General features: G+C 41.4%; 1 protein-coding gene across 8 annotated transcripts in view; it reads right to left on the bottom strand.

Moving 5' to 3' along the window:
- Positions 1-18,490, bottom strand: part of AUTS2 (activator of transcription and developmental regulator AUTS2) — a 1,131,932-nt gene that overhangs the window by 1,073,755 nt on the left and 39,687 nt on the right. The gene's annotated exons all lie outside the window — the stretch shown is intronic.

Genomic DNA, 18,490 nt, shown 5'->3' with positions numbered 1-18,490 from the left:
AGGCAGGAAACAACAAATGTTGGAGAGGATGTGGAGAAAAGGGAACCCTCCTACACTGTTGGTGGGAATGTGAACTGGTGCAGCCACTGTGGAAAACTGTGTGGAGGTTCCTCAAACAGTTAAAAATATACCTGCCCTACGACCCAGCAATTGCACTGTTGGGGATTTACCCCAAAGATACAAATGCAATGAAACGCTGGGACACCTGCACCCCGATGTTTCTAGCAGCAATGGCCACGATAGCCAAACTGTGGAAGGAGCCTCGGTGTCCAACGAAAGATGAATGGATAAAGAAGATGTGGTTTATGTATACAATGGAATATTACTCAGCTATTAGAAATGACAAATACCCACCATTTGCTTCAACGTGGATGGAACTGGAGGGTATTATGCTGAGTGAAGTAAGTCAGTCAGAGAAGGACAAACATTATATGTTCTCATTCATTTGGGGAATATAAATAATAGTGAAAGGGAAAATAAGGGAAGGGAGAAGAAATGTGTGGGAAATATCAGAAAGGGAGACAGAACATAAAGACTGCTAACTCTGGGAAACGAACTAGGGGTGGTAGAAGGGGAGGAGGGCGGGGGGTGGGAGTGAATGGGTGACGGGCACTGGGTGTTATTCTGTATGTTAGTAAATTGAACACCAATAAAAAAAAAAAAAAAAAAAAAAAAAATAATAAAGAGCTCATAAAAACCAATAAAAAAAAAAAAAAAAAAAAAAAAAAAAAAAAAAAAAAAAAAAAAAAAAAAAAAAAAAGGAGTCAGATTTGGATTTGAAACCTGGCTCTGTTGGCTACTAACCATAAAAACCTCAAGCAAGCCAATTAACCAAAGTTCTAGCTTTCCCGCCCATAAGACAGGAATATCATCCCTACATACCATGCAAGCAAGATATTACAAAGCTGGCAAAAATGTATAAAAAGTACCTGTTGCATAGTATACAACAGGTGAGTACAGTGGTGTCCTAAGGAAAACATTACTTCCCCAGATTCCAAAGAAAGTCCAGGCCTATATTTAATGTATCTTCTAAACTTCCTTCCTTCTCTTTCCTGCCAAATTCATTTTCTCCCTCAAACTCCAGGAGACTACATAATATTTCAATTAAGAAATTTTCCATACGTTAATGGCTTCTCACTTTATTCTGAAATATTCCAAGACCTTCCAGCTCCACTGCTTATGAAGATTTATATTTGTGGCATTGGTCATTTTAAAGATATTATCTCAAAATAAAAGCCAGATTTCAAGTCACTGTATATTTGTTAGCTGTCATTTTACTTTTTTTACCTAGGAACATTATTGTCTTAAAAATAAACTTTACGGGCAGCCCCGGTGGCTCAGTGGTTTAGTGCCGCCTTCTGCCCAGGGTATGATCCTGGAGACCCAGGATCGAGTCCCATGTCAGGTTACCTGCATGGAGCCTGCTTCTCACTCTGCCTGTGTCTCTGCCTGCCTCTCTTTCTCTCTCTCTCTCTCTCTGTGTCTCTCATGAATAAATAAATAAAGTCTTTAAAAAATAAATAAATAAAATAAACTTTACTTGCACCTTGACTGTCTTTCTTGAAGCATGTTCCTTAACAGTCAATGAAAGTATACGGGCATCAAAAGCATAATAATTTAATTCACTAAACAAAGGCCATGCTGTTTACATTTGATAATTGCCATCATTCTCTGCAGTGTTTACTTTTTAAACCATGGATTATTTTTTAAGTGAATTTCCCTGCTAATGAACTAAAGAGCCCACAAGGAAAGACACCGATGTCTACATGAACTAATGCATTACATAGTACTGGGCAGTAATATGCTCACGAACATCCTCAGGTTTATCTGAATATTTCTTTCATCACAGAGGATGGCCCCAGCAAAGAGAGGAAAAGATGAATACAGAAATCATTACGTCATACATGACCCGGAGTGTAACTTCTATGACCCTATGGTGTCTCTTTATCTCATACACCGACTTCAGAAACTGGAAAGTTAATAAGGATTAATAAAACTCTTCAGACTCTTGAACAACACGTGTTTAAACTGCATGGGTCCACTTATAAATGGCTTTTTTGGAACACAATTTAATGCTGTACATGTACTTCCTCTTCCTCATGATTTTCTTAACATCTTTTCCCTAACTTGCTTTAAGAATATACTATATGATACAGACACATGGATTTTCAACTGTGCTAGGGTCAGCACCCTAATCCCTGCATCTAAGGGCTGACTGTAGCTCTCAGAAATAAACCAGCACCATTAACAAACACCTAAACGTAAGGTTACAAAAAGATAACAAGAGAAATAGGTCATTCATTTAACATTCACTGTGCACTTTCAGGATTGGAATAACTCTCAGAGCTCAGATTTATATGCGAAATAATCCAAACAATAAGCACGTATGATATACCTATTATAGAAAAGGAAAGGGGTCAGCAAACTTCTGTAAAGTACCAGATAGTAAATATTCCAGGCTTTTCAAGCCATATGATCTCCATTGCAAATACTCGATTCTGCTGCTGAAGCACCAAAGCAGCCAATGACAATAACAGAAATGAAAGAACAGGGATCCCTGGGTGGCGCAGTGGTTTGGCTCCTGACTTTGGCCCAGGGCGCAATCCTGGAGACCCGGGATCGAATCCCACGTCGGGCTCCCGGTGCATGGAGCCTGCTTCTCCCTCTGCCTGTGTCTCTACCTCTCTCTCTCTCTCTGTGTGACTATCATAAATAAATAAAAATTTTTAAAAAAAAGAAATGAAATAAAAGAACATGGTTATATTTCAATCAAACTTTATTTATGAAAACAGAAATTTTAATTTCACATAATCTTCATGTGTCATGATTAAATATTCTTTCTTTGGTTTCTATTCAACCATTTAAAAATGTAAAAATCATTCTTAGTCCTACAAAAACAAGTAGTGACCTGGTTTGGCCTACGGGCTATATATATTGTTTGCCAAGCCCTGTACTTGAGCATTGTGACAGGCATTTGGGCAGACCTCAAGAAGAATTTGACAAATTTCTTTGCTTTCTAAAACATAACAAGAGAAGTAAAACAGAAAACAGAACAAGAAAAGTAAACCAGTACAATGTGATACATACTAAGAAGACAGGTATGGCCAATGTCACAGGAACTAGAAGATGAAGCAATAAAAAAACTTCTCTTAAACTGACAATGAGGTCTTGATATAAACACTAAAGCAGTTTTAGTTTGGTTTTTCTATACATAACACATTGTTGAAAGTTACCTTAATAAATTTAAAAAACAACAAACACCTGTGGCTTTAAAAAAAAAACAAACAAACAATCTTCACCACCCACATTGCTAAGACTTTATCAGAACAAGCCTGGGTGCATTTTAGAACGTCCTTTTTAATTAGCGTTCCGGGCCAGAACCTCTAGCAAAATCCATTCTCCATTGATCCGCCAGGAAGCAAGCATGTCCCAGGTGGCAGCTGACTGAGACTCTTAAGGGCAAGTCCACAGGTCTCGCCTGTTTATTTCACCTAAATCCTTTAGTTGTCACAGGTAATAGTTTTCAAGTACTCTGGGACAGAAAGAATCAAACAGGTTTTGTCCCCAAGTGAAAGGTCAATGGAATAAGTCAGCTTGGCCAAAGTCTCAAATATTTGCCTGCACCCCAGTGGTTCTGCCAAATCAAATCAGGTTTATTAGAGGGTCACCTCTAATCAGCACTAGGTTTTATCTGCATTTGGAGATGTTTAGGCAGATTTATTTTAATTCCCTCAGAACAAATGAAGCCTGGGTCTTCAGACTTTAATTGTCACAACTGTCTGCCAGAATGTTTTGTTCCAAGGGGGAAGCTGAGGGAGCCAGGAGCCAGACTGACATCATCAGCTGTGTATTTAATTAAAACAAGATGAAGGGCAGGCAGGCTGGAGAGGACAGTGGGTCAGCCTTTCTGTCCCAGTGGCTCCAACACTCATGAAAACCTAAGGGGCTAGACTTGGCTCCCTCTTCCCCCTTCCCTTACTCCGTGTCTGACAGAAGGACCATCCTTCCTGATGACCAAGAAGTAAAGGCCCCTGTGTGTGCCTCTGGCTTCTCCATGAGTCCTGAACATCACAGGGAAAGAGAATCAGCAACTATCACCACCTAAAAGCCAACAAGCCACAAATCCCTTACAGTAAAATACAAAATAAGCCTTTACAGTAATGAATGGTCCAAACATCTGACATTTACACCAGAATTTTAGATGTGCTGGCAACTAACTTTCCTTCCTTGGATGTCTGAGCGACCCAAGACTTCATGAAATAGCCAAGACCTTCCCTTAATGTGACAGTAAACATCTGCTGCTAGTATCTTAACATCTGATTGCATCAGGCTTTGAAGGGCCCTTTATTTGAAGTACCTGTGGTTATAAACCCAATCCCTTTCAAAACAATAAAAAATAAAAGCCTGACGCTGGGCTTGTGATCCAACATCAAATCCAGGTTTTCAAGCAAGTTCTCCCATTTGAAAACAGAATAAAGTTAACTCAATTATCTGGTATTCTTTCCTTGGTCAGTCCCAGAGGACAGAGGCTATGTCTCATTCACCCTTTGACCCTTGCCACTTTCCTGTGCTACACTGGGCAATTAAATCAAACAACAGGATATACTAATTGACCAACTGGTCCTATGCCCCTCCTTTTTTTCCCCTAAGGGAACAAGAAAATTTAATGATCTGAAAGGCAGAAAAATGGTGAGCTAAACATCTTTTTAAATGGGACCAAAATGGGACGCCTGGGTGGGTTAGTGGTTGGGTGGCTGCCTTCAGCTCTGGGATCTGGGATTGTGTCCGGCATCAGGTTCCTGCGAAGAGCCTGCTTCTCCTTCTGCCTGTGTCTCTGCCTCTGTGTCTCTCATGAATAAATAAATCTTTTTATTTTTTTAAATAAAAAATAAATAAATGGGAGCAAAATTAACAATCTGGATAAAAACCAAGAAACTGGAGGATGGGTGTTTCTGTTTGTGTCATCAGGACTTGTCCCCAACAGACTGTCAACCACACTATTCAAGGAGTGTGAGGAACCTGAGCCTTTGTGGGAACCCCAGTCGAGAACTCATTTCACCCTGGCAGCAAGCTCGGATTTCCCAGGAGGCCTTTCCAAGCAATCAGCGGTCAGCTGTGCACAGACATCTAATGGCTCTGGAGCCAACTTGTGTCAGTTCTGTGGTCACCACACAGTGGGGAAGGGGCAGAGGGGCCTACTGTCAGGAAGCCCAAAGAAAATTAAACAAATCCTGTCTGCCAAGACAGTTGAAGGCATACATGTGAAATGAGGAACATCCAGAGAAAAGAACCCTGTCCTGCCACCACCTCTTCACTTTCAGCGTTTACTGACAGTTCCTAACCAAGGGGAGCACCTTCCATCAGCAGCACTGTGAAGGCCTGGCCTCAGAAATAAGATGGTCCTTGTTTTTGTCCCCATGTCTCTTCTCCTCTGTCTAGTACAGTCTGGGCCTTTCGGAGTTGACATTAAAAGCACCACCCAGACAGTGAAGAAAACACTGAAACAGGGGACCCCTGGGTGGCTCAGCGGTTTGGCACCTGCCTTTGGCCCATGGCGTGATCCTGGAGTCCCGGGATCGAGTCCTGCATTGGGCTCCCAACATGGAGCCTGCTTTTCCCTCCTCCTGTATCTCTGCCCTTCTCTCTCTCCCTTTCGCGCGCGCGCTCTCTCTCTCTCTCTCTCTATATATATATATATATATATATATTCCATGAATGAATGAATGAATGAAGGAATAAATAAATAATCTTTTTAAAAAAAGCACTGAAACAGTTCCTTACAGATGGGTAATAAGCCACATTGCAAGCCCCCCTGGCAACCAGGCCCCCACAAAGGCACACTTCCTTCCCTCACGGGCAGCTGGGGAACTATACATATTCTGGGGCTAGCTGTCTCCCCTCTGGTCAGAGAAGCCAGGTGCTCACCTTTTGGGTGAGGCTGAAAGCGAACCCCACTCTTCACTCTCAGAATTCCTCTATCCACTCTCCAGTGTTTCTCCAATTCTAAAGTACCATCAGAATTACCGGGATGACCTGTTAATACATAAATTACTGATCCCTACCCCCAGAACTTCTGATTCAATAGGCCTCGGGTGGGTCCCCATCTCCAAGAAATGCATTTCTAACAAGTTCCCAGATGATGCTGATACTTGTGGTTCAGGGACCATAATTTGAGAAAGCTGCAGTAAATTAGTAAGAAACAAGAAAGTCAGACAATTATTTTCAGTTTTTAAAAAATATGATAGCCCCCAAATTAATAGAGAGCCTAGAGCTTTTTATATGTGTAAAACAGCTGCCAAAATCCTGAAGTGTTTGCTTTGTTGTATAAGCAGCCGGTTGTGATTTTGCACTCAGCCACAAAGCAGGATTGTAGATTTTTTTTTTTATTAACTGGAGGATTTGCTTCATGTCTGTATTATTGTTTTATAGTTTCTAATTACTGGGCTGTGAAGTGCCAAATGGTCAACAAGCTTTTCTATTGTTATTCAGGTGCACCGACTGGTGCCTCAGCCGAAGAGTGCCTTGTTTTACGGGACTGCTGGACAGCACGTTCCACGCCTGTGGATGCTCACGTATTACTGCGACAAGAACACAAATTAACCACAGAAACACCACCTCTACCAATTAGCTAATCTTTCCAAAGCAAGAGCACTTATGGCCTTATTTCCTTGCCAGGAGTCCTGTTACCTGAATACACAGGAGAGAGAGACTATGGCTTAAAAAGCCCACCTTAACATTTTTTATCTCTGGTTCTTTAAAACACACAGTTACCATCATCCAAAACCAATCCAGAACATTTTGAGAGCAAACTGAAAATATAAAGACCATATAGGTCAGTGTAAAAAGGGGAGGTATCCCAGCTAAGGAAAGCTGACACAGACGCAGCCCTCCTGTCTGTGAAGCTGAACATGAACCCTGGAATAGGCTGCCTGGTTTGAACCTTGACTCTGCCTCAATTCCAGCTGTGTACAGAGTGGCAAGTTATTGAGCCTCTCCAGGCATCAATTTCCCATTTGTAAAATGAAAACAGTGATAGCGCACATACTTTATCAGGCTGGCTTGAATGTAAGGGATAATCCCTGTAAAGTGCTTGTCACAGTGCTGGGCACATTTTAAGTAATCAATAAGCTTGTGACATTATTATTGTTTCCTGTGAAGACCTGGGGCAGGACATGTAAGGGTCTGTACCCTTCTTCCCCTTGGGGGTGTCAACAAACTATGGAAAGGACGATAGCTTCTCCTCCATCCCAAAGGGACTCAGCAAGACTAGTAGCTAGCCCAAGCAAGACTGGAAGCAGCTAGGGTGGGAAGCAAATAAAAAAGACTTTAAAAGAGTGGAGAAAGAGTGGAATTATAAAGAATTATTGAACTCTTTCAGGCGAACTGAGCAGAAAGAAAAGAGATGGGACAGGAGAAAAAGTGGGAAGGACTGTCTGATGGCTGGTAAGAGCAGCTCTCAGAGGTCTCCAAACCAACATTTCATATTGTAATCCCAAAGCATCTGGGAACTATTAGCATAGAATACAGAAGTTTTATAAAGTTCTACTAACCAGATCCAATTTTTCTCCTTGTTCAAAAATCCCTTCCCAACCTCTTCCCATCAGGAACTGCCTCAACCGAAATGGATAGTAAGCTGAGACAGAGAGAAGCAAGGATGTCTCCCTCACTGAGGAGAACAAGAGACCCAAAAGAACAAAGTTGGGCTGAAGCAGAGGAGAGGGTGGGCAGGGTAAGCCTCAGGTCAGAGGGTCACAGGAGTAAAGGTCACAAGGACAAAATGAGCCCACATGCTTCCAGCTGCTTCCTAACAAAAGTAACCCTGAGAAGTATGCAATCAAGAATCAATAAAAGTAAAAAGGAGGCTATTTCTACTCAAGGAGCTTGAAAACAAAACCCACAATTGTGTGAGCATGTGCATGCACATACAGAGAATTAAAGTAATTCTTAATACACTTAGAGAAAATTACATTTCTGGCTTCAGACATGTGTACTCTGCTATGCTCTGAAACTCAAGAGTGAGAAGTGTTCTGTCAATGACCCTGGCTCTTGAAAATACAAGTGCTATACAGGAAGAGAACACCGTACACTTGATACAGAGGAGGGCTAGAGAAAGATATTATCTTCATCTAAAGGGCTAGTTGCACTTTTCTTCCTAAAAGCAAATCAAAACCACTAATCTATCATAACTGTTCTTTAGACTCCATGTCTGGCCCACCCCTGAAATTTTCTTTAGTCTTTGGGGACAGGACACAGATGTAGGGCTGCCCCACCAGAAAAGCTGAAACAAAGAGACAAGCTTAACTCACTTCTTGGCCTCAGAACAGGCAAAGCCAGATGGGGGAATAATTCTGAGCTAACAAGTCCTCTAGGCTCTATCAAGAAGGAAGTCCCCACTTCCCCGACAGCACTGCAAGTCCCCTGGTCACCGTGTCTCCTCAGCCCCTTGGATAGCCGGCATCTTCCCATAGTTATTCAACAAGTAGCCAGATGCACCATCAGATGCCTCACTTTGTACATTAATGAACTCACAGGATCTCAATGGTGGACACTCAGCCCCTAGCTGAGATACTATGCAACTTATTTTTGTTTAAAGATTTTATTTATTTATTCATGAGAGACACACACAGACAGAGAGGCAGAGACACAAGCAGAGGGAGAAGCAGGCTCCATGCAGGGAACCCGACATGGGCCTCGATCCCAGGACCCCAGGATCACGCCCTGGACCGAAGGCGGCGCTAAACCGCTGAGCCACCGGGGCTGCACTATGCAACTTATTTTTAAGATGCCTGGAAAAAAACTTCCTGCATCTCTGGAGGGCAATTCAGTATGCAATAGTCACTTGTGGGTTTGAAGCCGTCTATGTCTAACCAAACTACCTTTAGCAAAGAATGAAGTCAGATTTGCCTCTTCTTTCCCATGCCACAACCAATCCTCACTGTGCATGCAGTGAGCATATGCTCAGAGCTGGACAGTCCCAATTTCTTGCATGTTTTTCTTTTTCCAAAAGACAATATATTCATAATAAAATGTGACATAATTTATATGCCTTTGTAAAGCTTTGCCTGTCCATAAATCCACAAATTGGAAAGAATCCTGCGGCAAAAAGGATGTTTTGCTTCAGAAAAATATGGTCACTGCATCTGCAGAAACAGGCAAGAGCCAATTCACACTTATAACAAAACTATAAACACACCCAGAAAATTACAGATAAAGATGCCTCTAGCAACCAAGTTCCAAGATTATTTACTTTATTCCCAACATCTAGCACAGTGTCTCAACCATACCATATACTCAGCACATGATTCTTAATGACAACCTCTAAAATGGATATGGGCTATAAGGGATGATTTCACAAAGCTAAAAAATAAAGCTCCTACCCAACCATCCACCCCCACACCTGCTATAATGACACAGCAGCCGATTTTACAACTATTTAGACACATCTCTCCTGACTCTCTTTCCCTCAACCAAAGCTAAAAACATCCCTGTCACAGACACTAACAGTTACCAAGCCAAAGAGACACTATATTTTTCTACACAGAATATTCTCTTTACCAAGTGCAGGTATCTACTTTCAAATTTATTTAGGATAACTTGCCCCAAAGCAACAAAACCAACCTATTCCAAGAAAGTTAGTATCTGTCAGCTCACCTTAAAGGCCAGAGAGTATAAGGGCAATGCTGCTTTATGCAGACCTAAATTCTTCAATAAGATTAACTTACCTAATAGGATTTAGGGATGCTATGAAGGCCATTATGGTGTCTCCTACAAGCTGGAGGCTCCAAAGGCTTTAACCATTCGATTTAATCCAATCTGGCCTAATCTAATCAAGGCTGTCTCCTGTATTCTGTCAGTGGACTTTGAGCAGTGATCTAAAAAATGAAGGAAAAATCTCCACTCAAATCATACCCTGCAGAACAAATATATGCTAGCTTTCATCTAGAAATGAGTGCAGACCTGACAAATATGCATTTGGGTCTTTTGCTGACTTAATTTGCTACTTTCTATGATCTACCTAGGCTACGAAATGATTATACTATCTAGTTGATTCTTAGATTTTTAATTAAATGGCACAGGGAACATTTCACATGTTGGTGATTAGTAATCTTACTCAAAATCCACACCTTTCTTCTCAATTCCCTCTAAGAAGAGCAAAGGTCTAATTTAGCAGCAAGCTTTCTGTGCAGACAGGTCAAAGCCAAGGCTGACTCAACAGCTGAGAGATTCTCCTTCATTGACAGCACATCTCCATACATGGTGTTTTCTGTCCTCTAAGAGGCTGCAAATGCTACCTCAGATGCCCAGCAGAAAGATGAAGGTCTAGAGCAGATCCATGATAGAGCACTCTGAGTTCAGTCTGGCACACAAAACTGGTAAGTCAGCTTACATCCCAAAACCCTCTAGTTTTCAGAGCTATCTCATCACGGCAGTCACAAGCTCATATGTTAAAGGAGCATATGAAGAAAGAGAAAATAAAAATCAAATATACGGGCTAGTATATTTTAGACCTACACCATGCCATCTAGTACCTACAGTAGAAAAAAAGGAAGTAAATAGCTCAATATTTACATGTACACATCTCAATAAGTACACGTATATTTATGTTGAAAGAATTTAAAACTTTTGATATATTGGAGTTAAATTATTTAAACTTTCAGCTGTTTCTTTTTTTAAAAATGTGACTACTGAGGACTTTTAAATTATCTATGTGGCTCATGTATTTCAATTGGATAGTACAGTTTTAGACAATCTGTTTACTTTAACTCCTCAAAACAATTCCAAAGGGGAAGTACATATTTCATCCCATTAACCTCATCAAGGTCAAGGCCAGGTGATAATCCTCGAAGTAAGAACAGAACCATCTTTAAACAAATATTTACGGAGTCCTCAGGAGAAATGGGATTCATGGATTCTAGTGCCAGCTCAGACACTAAGTATCTGAATCAGCCTTGAATATGCTGTGTAGTTCTCTGAACTTCTACTTCCTTGTTCATCTCTGAGGTGAAGAGGCTTCACAGACCTCTTGTCCAAATTCATAGCTACCCCTGGTTATCTCAAGGCAGGACTACTCAGTCCTTTTACATATACCAGGCAGCATCTGATTCTTGGCTGACAGAGGAGTCATGACTTCATTTATCAAGTCTATCCAGCTTTGGGGGATTCTCCAGAACATACTAATAACTCTAACATCCAGGAATGTCTGGTTTCAAGTACTAACCAATGAGCAAAATGGTCACCTTCCTACTTCAAGTAACGTTCCCTCAAGTTCTGCTACCAGCGCGTTTGAACTGAAATGGCTTAGAAAAAGTTGTTGTTCCCAGGAACTCAGAAGTCAGTGAGAAATCCAAAAAGGAAGCCCTGGTTACCAGAGAGGGGGTAGCAGCTACCAAAAGATGTCAAAAATGCAGAGGATACACAAGTTGCCAGATATGCCCTAAACCTGTCTCAGGCTCCTCACAAACACTGCCGGGGCAACACTGCCTCCAACACCTCGCTCAACCAAATCTGTACTGCTGGTAGTAGTCCATAACCTAATGAAGTGTTCAGAAGAGCATTCCAGTGAAAGTATTTTACTCAGCAAACTTATAAGGAAACAGCATCAGAGCCTCAGCTAAGGGCAAGGAATTCAAGGATAAGGAAAAGTAGGTCCTCACAGGTCACAGTCTCGCAGTGGCAATCTACACAGGAGTCTAATCCAGCACATGCAGAAACTGACATAAGCCTGGGTGAGATGAAGAGATGAAAAATAGCATTTCATACTGTGCGAGCCAGGGGACAAAGGCCAAGGACGGCATAGTAGATGGAGCAATAAGCAGTTCACTTTAAAAAAGCAGAGAAGTGGTGGCAGGGCCAACTTCCTAGGCTTACAAGCTGTGCAGTCTCCCAGGGTCATGACTCAGAAGGGGCCACATTTGGCTTAATGCTCTGCTGTTATCCTCTTGAAGTTCTTAATAATTTTTCGATAAGGGGCTCTGTGCATTCATTTTGTACTGGCCCTCACAAATTACATAGCTGACACTGGTGGGGAGAGATGGTAATCAAACAGGGCCTGGTGGGGTTAAAATGATGAAAGGCTCCGCTTTCAGCCCTGAGTGACCCATTGGCAATCCATGCCGTCATGGCAGTGGCTCTCTACAGAGTGTGTGACAATGGCCAGGAGTCCTCCTGCTAGGAGTCTAAGTCAGCAGGTCTGGGATAAAAAGACTATGAAAAGTGCATTTTTAACAGGCTCCTGGTGATTTTGATGTCAGAAGTTTGAGAAATTGTATCTAAACAGTAAGATATACTAATACTCTCTTATAGAAAGAGTGCAGAAAAGGACTTCTTCAAGTGTATCTTTCCCAAGCCTTTAACCCACTCCAGCCACACAACAAGGGTCTGTAGATAGCACCAGGCTTCCAAAAAGGTTACTAGAACACAATTTAGAGAAATATCATGTCAAGAGCCCCATTTAATGAGTTAATTGTCATGACAAAGCACTACACTATTGGCCCACTTCGGATGGCTGAAATTGTGCTACTAAATAAAACTATGTGGATAAGAAAAAAGGCAGAGAAACAAACAGTAATTTTACAGTATACTTCTAGAAGACAATATTCCCTTCCTTTCCCAATTCCTTGCTAGTTCTCAGTGATCCTTCCAGCTTTTGTTCAATTGTCACTCTTCAAAACTCAGGACTCTCAAAGAGCCTACGATCATCCTTTTTACTCTTCATCCAATTAGAGTTATTTGGCTATTGGTTTTGACTTCTTGTTTTTTAAATGTCTGCCTTCCACCAGACACCTCCATAGCATCAGGAACTCTGTGTGATTCACAAGTGCCTCCAATTAACACCTTCTAGGTACTTAGTAGATATGGTGAATGAGTGACAAAGATTACAAGTTTGCGGTCAGCCATCAGAAAGAAGATAAGGTGACTTTGTTCACAAAGCAACAAGGCAAAAAACAAGCATGAGACTCTGAACAAACCAAGGAGGCACAACAGGACCATGGGGTGGTGGCAACTGTCTCCTAGTTCCTCTCTTCAGGAGTCCTGGAATGCTGTCACCCATTGGAACAAAGCTCTGTGTAACAGACAAAAGGAGGTACTCCGGCACCCAGTTCCTTGGGCTGGCTTTAGAAACAAAGCATACCAGAAGTCAGTGTGGTTTGTCAGATGCTGTCTTTCTCCTCAGTTACCTAGACAGCTAGGAACAACAAGATAAACTTGTTTTAAAAAAAAAAAAAAATTCCCACTCACTCTAGAAAGAAAACCAGAGAAGCCCAAGGTATCTGAAAGTCTGTAAATAGGATTAAGAAAAAAAAGAGAAAAAAAAAGAAGCTGATTCTCTAACAGCACCATATATACTCATGGAAGGACACATTAACCCACAGCTTAGCTCAATGAGCATCATGGAAAATGACTGATTTCCAGAAAAGGTCCTGCTCATTTATTCCTTCATGAGTTCCAGCCTAAACTCTGCTCCTGCCTACTTATTTAACCATGTGTGAGTGATTAAGGCCTTTCCCCAGCCATTCAACTTAAATAGTGCTAAGTTCCTAATTAAAACACACTATAAAAAATGATGAACAACCAAGTTCAGGTGCTGCATAATTTATTTACATTTATGTAACAGCCTCCCCCAAGGAATTCAAGACGTTCTGCAAACTTAAAATTATCCAGCAGATATTAATCTTCACAAAATTCACAGGAGAAAGACAGGACTATACAGAGCATAATCAGTAATAGGTTCCTTACCTTCACACATCCACATCTTCGTCCCACAAATCCAAGTGTGTACCACTGTAAGTATCTCTAAGCTACAGGTCTAAACTAATTCTGAAAATTATAGGTGAGGTTTCTTTTGTTTGTTGTTGTTGTTTTTTTTTTCCAGGAAACCACACCAAACAGAAGAAGAACTAATAATAATAACTATTTTACTATACTACAGAAAAAGTCACAAACCTTTTCATGCATCTTTGCTATTCCACAATAGAAAAAAAAAAATCCCATCCCATTCTACTCCAAAGTTAAGTTTTCTAAACCAACTTAAAGGAAAGATGGTGGGGGGGTTGGAATTCCTGAATTCTTACAGTTCTTGCTGCTCTGAATCTCTGTGACTGACCTACCCCTCAGAGGATAATCTAGATTTTAAATAACTACCTCAATCATCCCAAGGTCTTTGAAAGTATTGATAATGTTTTATTTTTTAAGCTGGGTGGTGAGTATGTGAGTTTGGGGGGTTTTTTCTTTTTTTTTTTTCTTTAAGATTTTATTTATTTATTCATGAGAGACACAGATAGGCAGAGACACAGGCAGAGGGAGAAGCAGGCTCCATTCAGGGAGCCTGACATTGGACTCGATCCCGGGACTCCAGGATCAGGCCCTGGGCCGAATGCAGGTGCCAAACCACTGAACCACCCAGGGATCCACGAGTTTTTTTTTCTTTAAACCATCTGTATACATATACATTCCTAATTTCTTTAATGCTCCTAATGAACTCCATGCAGGCAGGCCAGGAACCCTGCTTTGAGAATACATGCTACATCAGACTCTTCTGCATGCTCTTTAAAATAGAATCTTATCATAAGTCGAAGTCTGTTCCTTCAAAAGAGATGTTGAAATCCTAATTGTTGGTACCTCAGAACATGACCTTATTTAGGAACAGGGCTATTGCAGATAGAATTAGTTAAGAGGGGTTATAGTGGAGTTACAGTGGGGCAGGGTAGGCCCTTCATCTCACATTCCCAATGTTCTACCAAGATGGCCACGTGAAGGGGCAAGCCAGGTGGCTCAGCGGTTTAGCGCTGCCTTCGGCCCAGGGCATGATCCTGGAGACCCAGGATTGAGTCCCACGTCAGGCTCCCTGCATAGAGCTTGCTTTGCCCTCTGCCTGTGTCTCTGCCTCTCTCTCTCTCTCTCTCTCTCTCTCTGTATGTGTCTCTCATGAATAAATAAAAATCTTTTTTTTTTTAAAGGAATTCTTTTTTTTTTTTTTTAATTTTTATTTATTTATGATAGTCACATAGAGAGAGAGAGAGAGAGAGGCAGAGACATAGGCAGAGGGAGAAGCAGGCTCCATGCACTGGGAGCCCGATGTGGGATTCGATCCTAGGTCTCCAGGATCGCGCCCTGGGCCAAAGGCAGGCGCCAAACCGCTGCGCCACCCAGGGATCCCGAATAAATAAAAATCTTAAAAAAAAAAAAAAAAAAAAAAAGATGGCCACATGAAGACAGACACACTTAGGAAGAATACCATGTGACCACAAAGGCAGAGACTGGAGTCACACAGCTGCAAGCCAAGGACCACCAGAGACCAGAAACTGCCCACAAACTACCAGAAGCTGAGAAGAAGCAAAGGATTCTCCTACAGGTTTCAGAAGGAACATGGTTCTGCTGACACCTTAATTTCTGACTTCCAGCCTCCAGCACTTTGAGAAAATGTACTGCACTTGCTTTAAGCCACCCAATGAGTGGTGCTTTGTCTCCACAGCCCCAATCCTGGGAAACCAATACAAACTCCTACTGAGAATGGTGCTGGAAGTGTCTGACCATCTGATCTTTAAGAAATGGGCCACGGGTTCCAGAATCCTAAGAACATTTGTACAGGAAAAGACCTCTGAATAACTCTGTTGTTTTGAAGACAAGAAAAAACTGAGTTTCACAAAGAGTCTAAAATTCTCATCATTAAAAAAATAAATGGCTCTTATCTGCAGTGACAGTATTTTAGGAACACTCACTAAAACACCTGAAAAAATGAGACAGAAAACAGGTACCTTTTTTTAAGTGAGCAGACAAGAAAGCAAGCTCAGGGAACCAACATGGAGTGTCGACGAGAGCCTGGCCTCCCCGTTCCGTAAAAGGAGATAGGAACAGCCCTGGGACAAACACAGCTGCCGAAGTAAGTTTTAAAGAACCTGTCTCTGAAATCATCCCCATAGTCTCAATTCTTAGCCTCTGTTCCTATTTCAAAATTACAAGGTTCCCAAGAACCCTGACCTGTGCCTGTTTTGGTGCAACAGTATTTGCAAAGAGCTAATAATTGGAGGAAAGTAGTGAGGAAAAAGCTATCTGGTTCCACTATCCATCCATCCACCCATCCTTTAAAGTGTCTGACTATAATCCACAGCAGACATACTTAGCAAACTTTAAAATACAGCCTCTCAACATTGTTACAATTAAGTCACTCTGAAATGTCATGAAAAGCAATCTAGTCCCATTAAAATCTTCACACTCTCATTAAAAAAGCACTTACAGACTTGAAAATGTTCCTAATACATTATTTAAAGACACAAGATGTACAGTGACTAAAATCGTTGTATATGGAAGAATAGTAGCAGTCTACTTAAAAAAAAGAAAAGGTACAAATTTGTGTCATAATTGGGTAATTGGCAAACTATGGGTAGCAGTCAGGCTGTAACATACTACTTTTAAAAGAGGCTTGAAGGGTGTTCCCCTTCTATGAAATCTCAGTCCACTCAGAAGCCATCCTCATCACATCTTAGTTAATGGTCCCTCCTACTTCCTTCCAGGATTTCCAAGCCCAGAAAGAGGGAAGGGCAAGAAGGGGAGGGGGTGTGGGGAGATCCAGACCATTTCAGCTCACACGCCTGAGGCCACTAGTCATCACTGTAAAGTCCTGACCTCTGGTCAGTTTGGTCTCCTCCCTTTCAATTAGGGTCACTGCTATTTGTATGTTGCCATTCAGAGGCCTAAATGTGTTTTTACAGGCCCTAAATCCTCTGAGGGAACAGCAGGAGCCCCGGCTAGAAGTCTCTTTTCCATTCCTTCCTTCTCCCAGCATCCAAAATCCACACAATCCTCCTTTAATTCAGGAGCTGAGTTTTGAACACTGAGGGTCTGCCTCCTGACTCCTAATCCTTTCCAAGCCTAGAGATGCCACATGTCCTGGGGGTCAGCCTAACCCCAAGATGGGTTTCATAGGTGTAAATTTATTTAGCGTTTATTTCAATGAAATTACTGAAAATGCTGAGTTTGTATAAAAGATAAGATTTATGACTCCTGTTCTCTCTCTTCCACATGATTATATGCCAGTGTGTGATGCCTTCAGCCTCCTAACATGTAAAGTGAAAAGGATGGAATTCTCAAATCCTAAATCCTTCTTCTAAATCACTTTTGAGTCCTATTACAATTAAATGCCAGGTCAAAAAATGACCCTCATTTCTTGATGATTTTGATAACTATTATTAAAATATTTTTTTAAATCCTTGTTCAAGAATTCAAGATTTGTTTTCAAGCAGAAGGAAGATGGTGAGATTTTCTTGGTTCCTTTCCCCAATTCTCTTACTCACTGAGATCAATAATGTATTATACCAAACCACTGCTCGTATGAGGAATGAAACTGAAAAATAAATGTAACATGTTAGTCATTCTTCTACAGTTAGTCAAACTGTCATTCAGTGAGCTCCTATTACATGCAGAAAGCTTTAACTATTTCCTTCTTTCAGATACACATGAACATCCCACTTGTACCAAGGGAGAACCTAAAGAGATAAAGTAAGTTTACCAAAGTCAGAAAGTCAGAAAACTAAGAGAATAGTACTGAGCCCTCTGCATCACAACCGAATTTTAAAAGTTAAAAAAAAAAAAAAAAAAGAATGAATGAGAAAGAAAGGTAAGTAAGCCTCAGGAAGAGATTAAGAACTCACTGTAAGTCCCCACCATCAAGGCTTTTCACGGGCAACATTTTATTTCTATTAGATGCTCTTGTTTGGCAGTATAATTAAAAACAAAGGAAATGTTGGGGCACTTGGGTGACACAGTTGGTTAAGTGTCTGACTCTTGGTTTCAGCTGGTCGTGATCTCAGGGTCATGAGATTGAGCCCCATGTCAGCCCCTCTCCTTCTGGCCCTCCCCTCTCTAAAATAAACAAATAAATCTTCAAAAACAAAACAAAACAAAAACCAAACACATCGATTTTGGATCATCATTTTGCCCCGGGGGGGTGGGGGGGGAATCTAAGGGCCCTCCACAAACAGTTACTACTAAAGGTCAATAAAGAATAGAAATGGTTGAAATTAAACAGCACTCTCCCTGGTAGCTCAGGGGCTACCAGGGGGCCACTGTCATTCTGCCAGCTTTGTACTTCCTTGTCTACCTCTCCCAGACAGAACAAAAAGGTGATGTGGGGAGACTGTATTAGTCAGCTTGGGCTACCATTGGCCAGGGGGCTGCGCAGGAGGGGGGCTTCAATAACAGACATTTATTTTCTCACAGTTCTGGAGGCTAGAAGTCTAAAATCAAGGTGCCAGCATGGTCAGTTTCTGATGACAGCTCTCATCCTGGCATGCAGACAGCCACTTTCTTGCTGTCTTCTTGCTCTGTCCACATGGAGGACAGAAAGAGAAAGCTCTTTGGTACCTCTTCTTATAAGGACACTAAACCATCACAAAGGCTCCATGCTCATCATTTGACCCAAACCTAAACATCTCCCAAAAGCCTATTTCCAAATATTATCATAGTGGGGATTAGAGCTACAAAATATGAATCT

The sequence above is a fragment of the Canis lupus genome, chromosome 8 (genome assembly GCF_048164855.1).
Source record: "Canis lupus baileyi chromosome 8, mCanLup2.hap1, whole genome shotgun sequence".
Lineage (NCBI taxonomy): Eukaryota > Metazoa > Chordata > Mammalia > Carnivora > Canidae > Canis > Canis lupus.
This window is presented reverse-complemented; position numbering and strand designations above follow the sequence as displayed.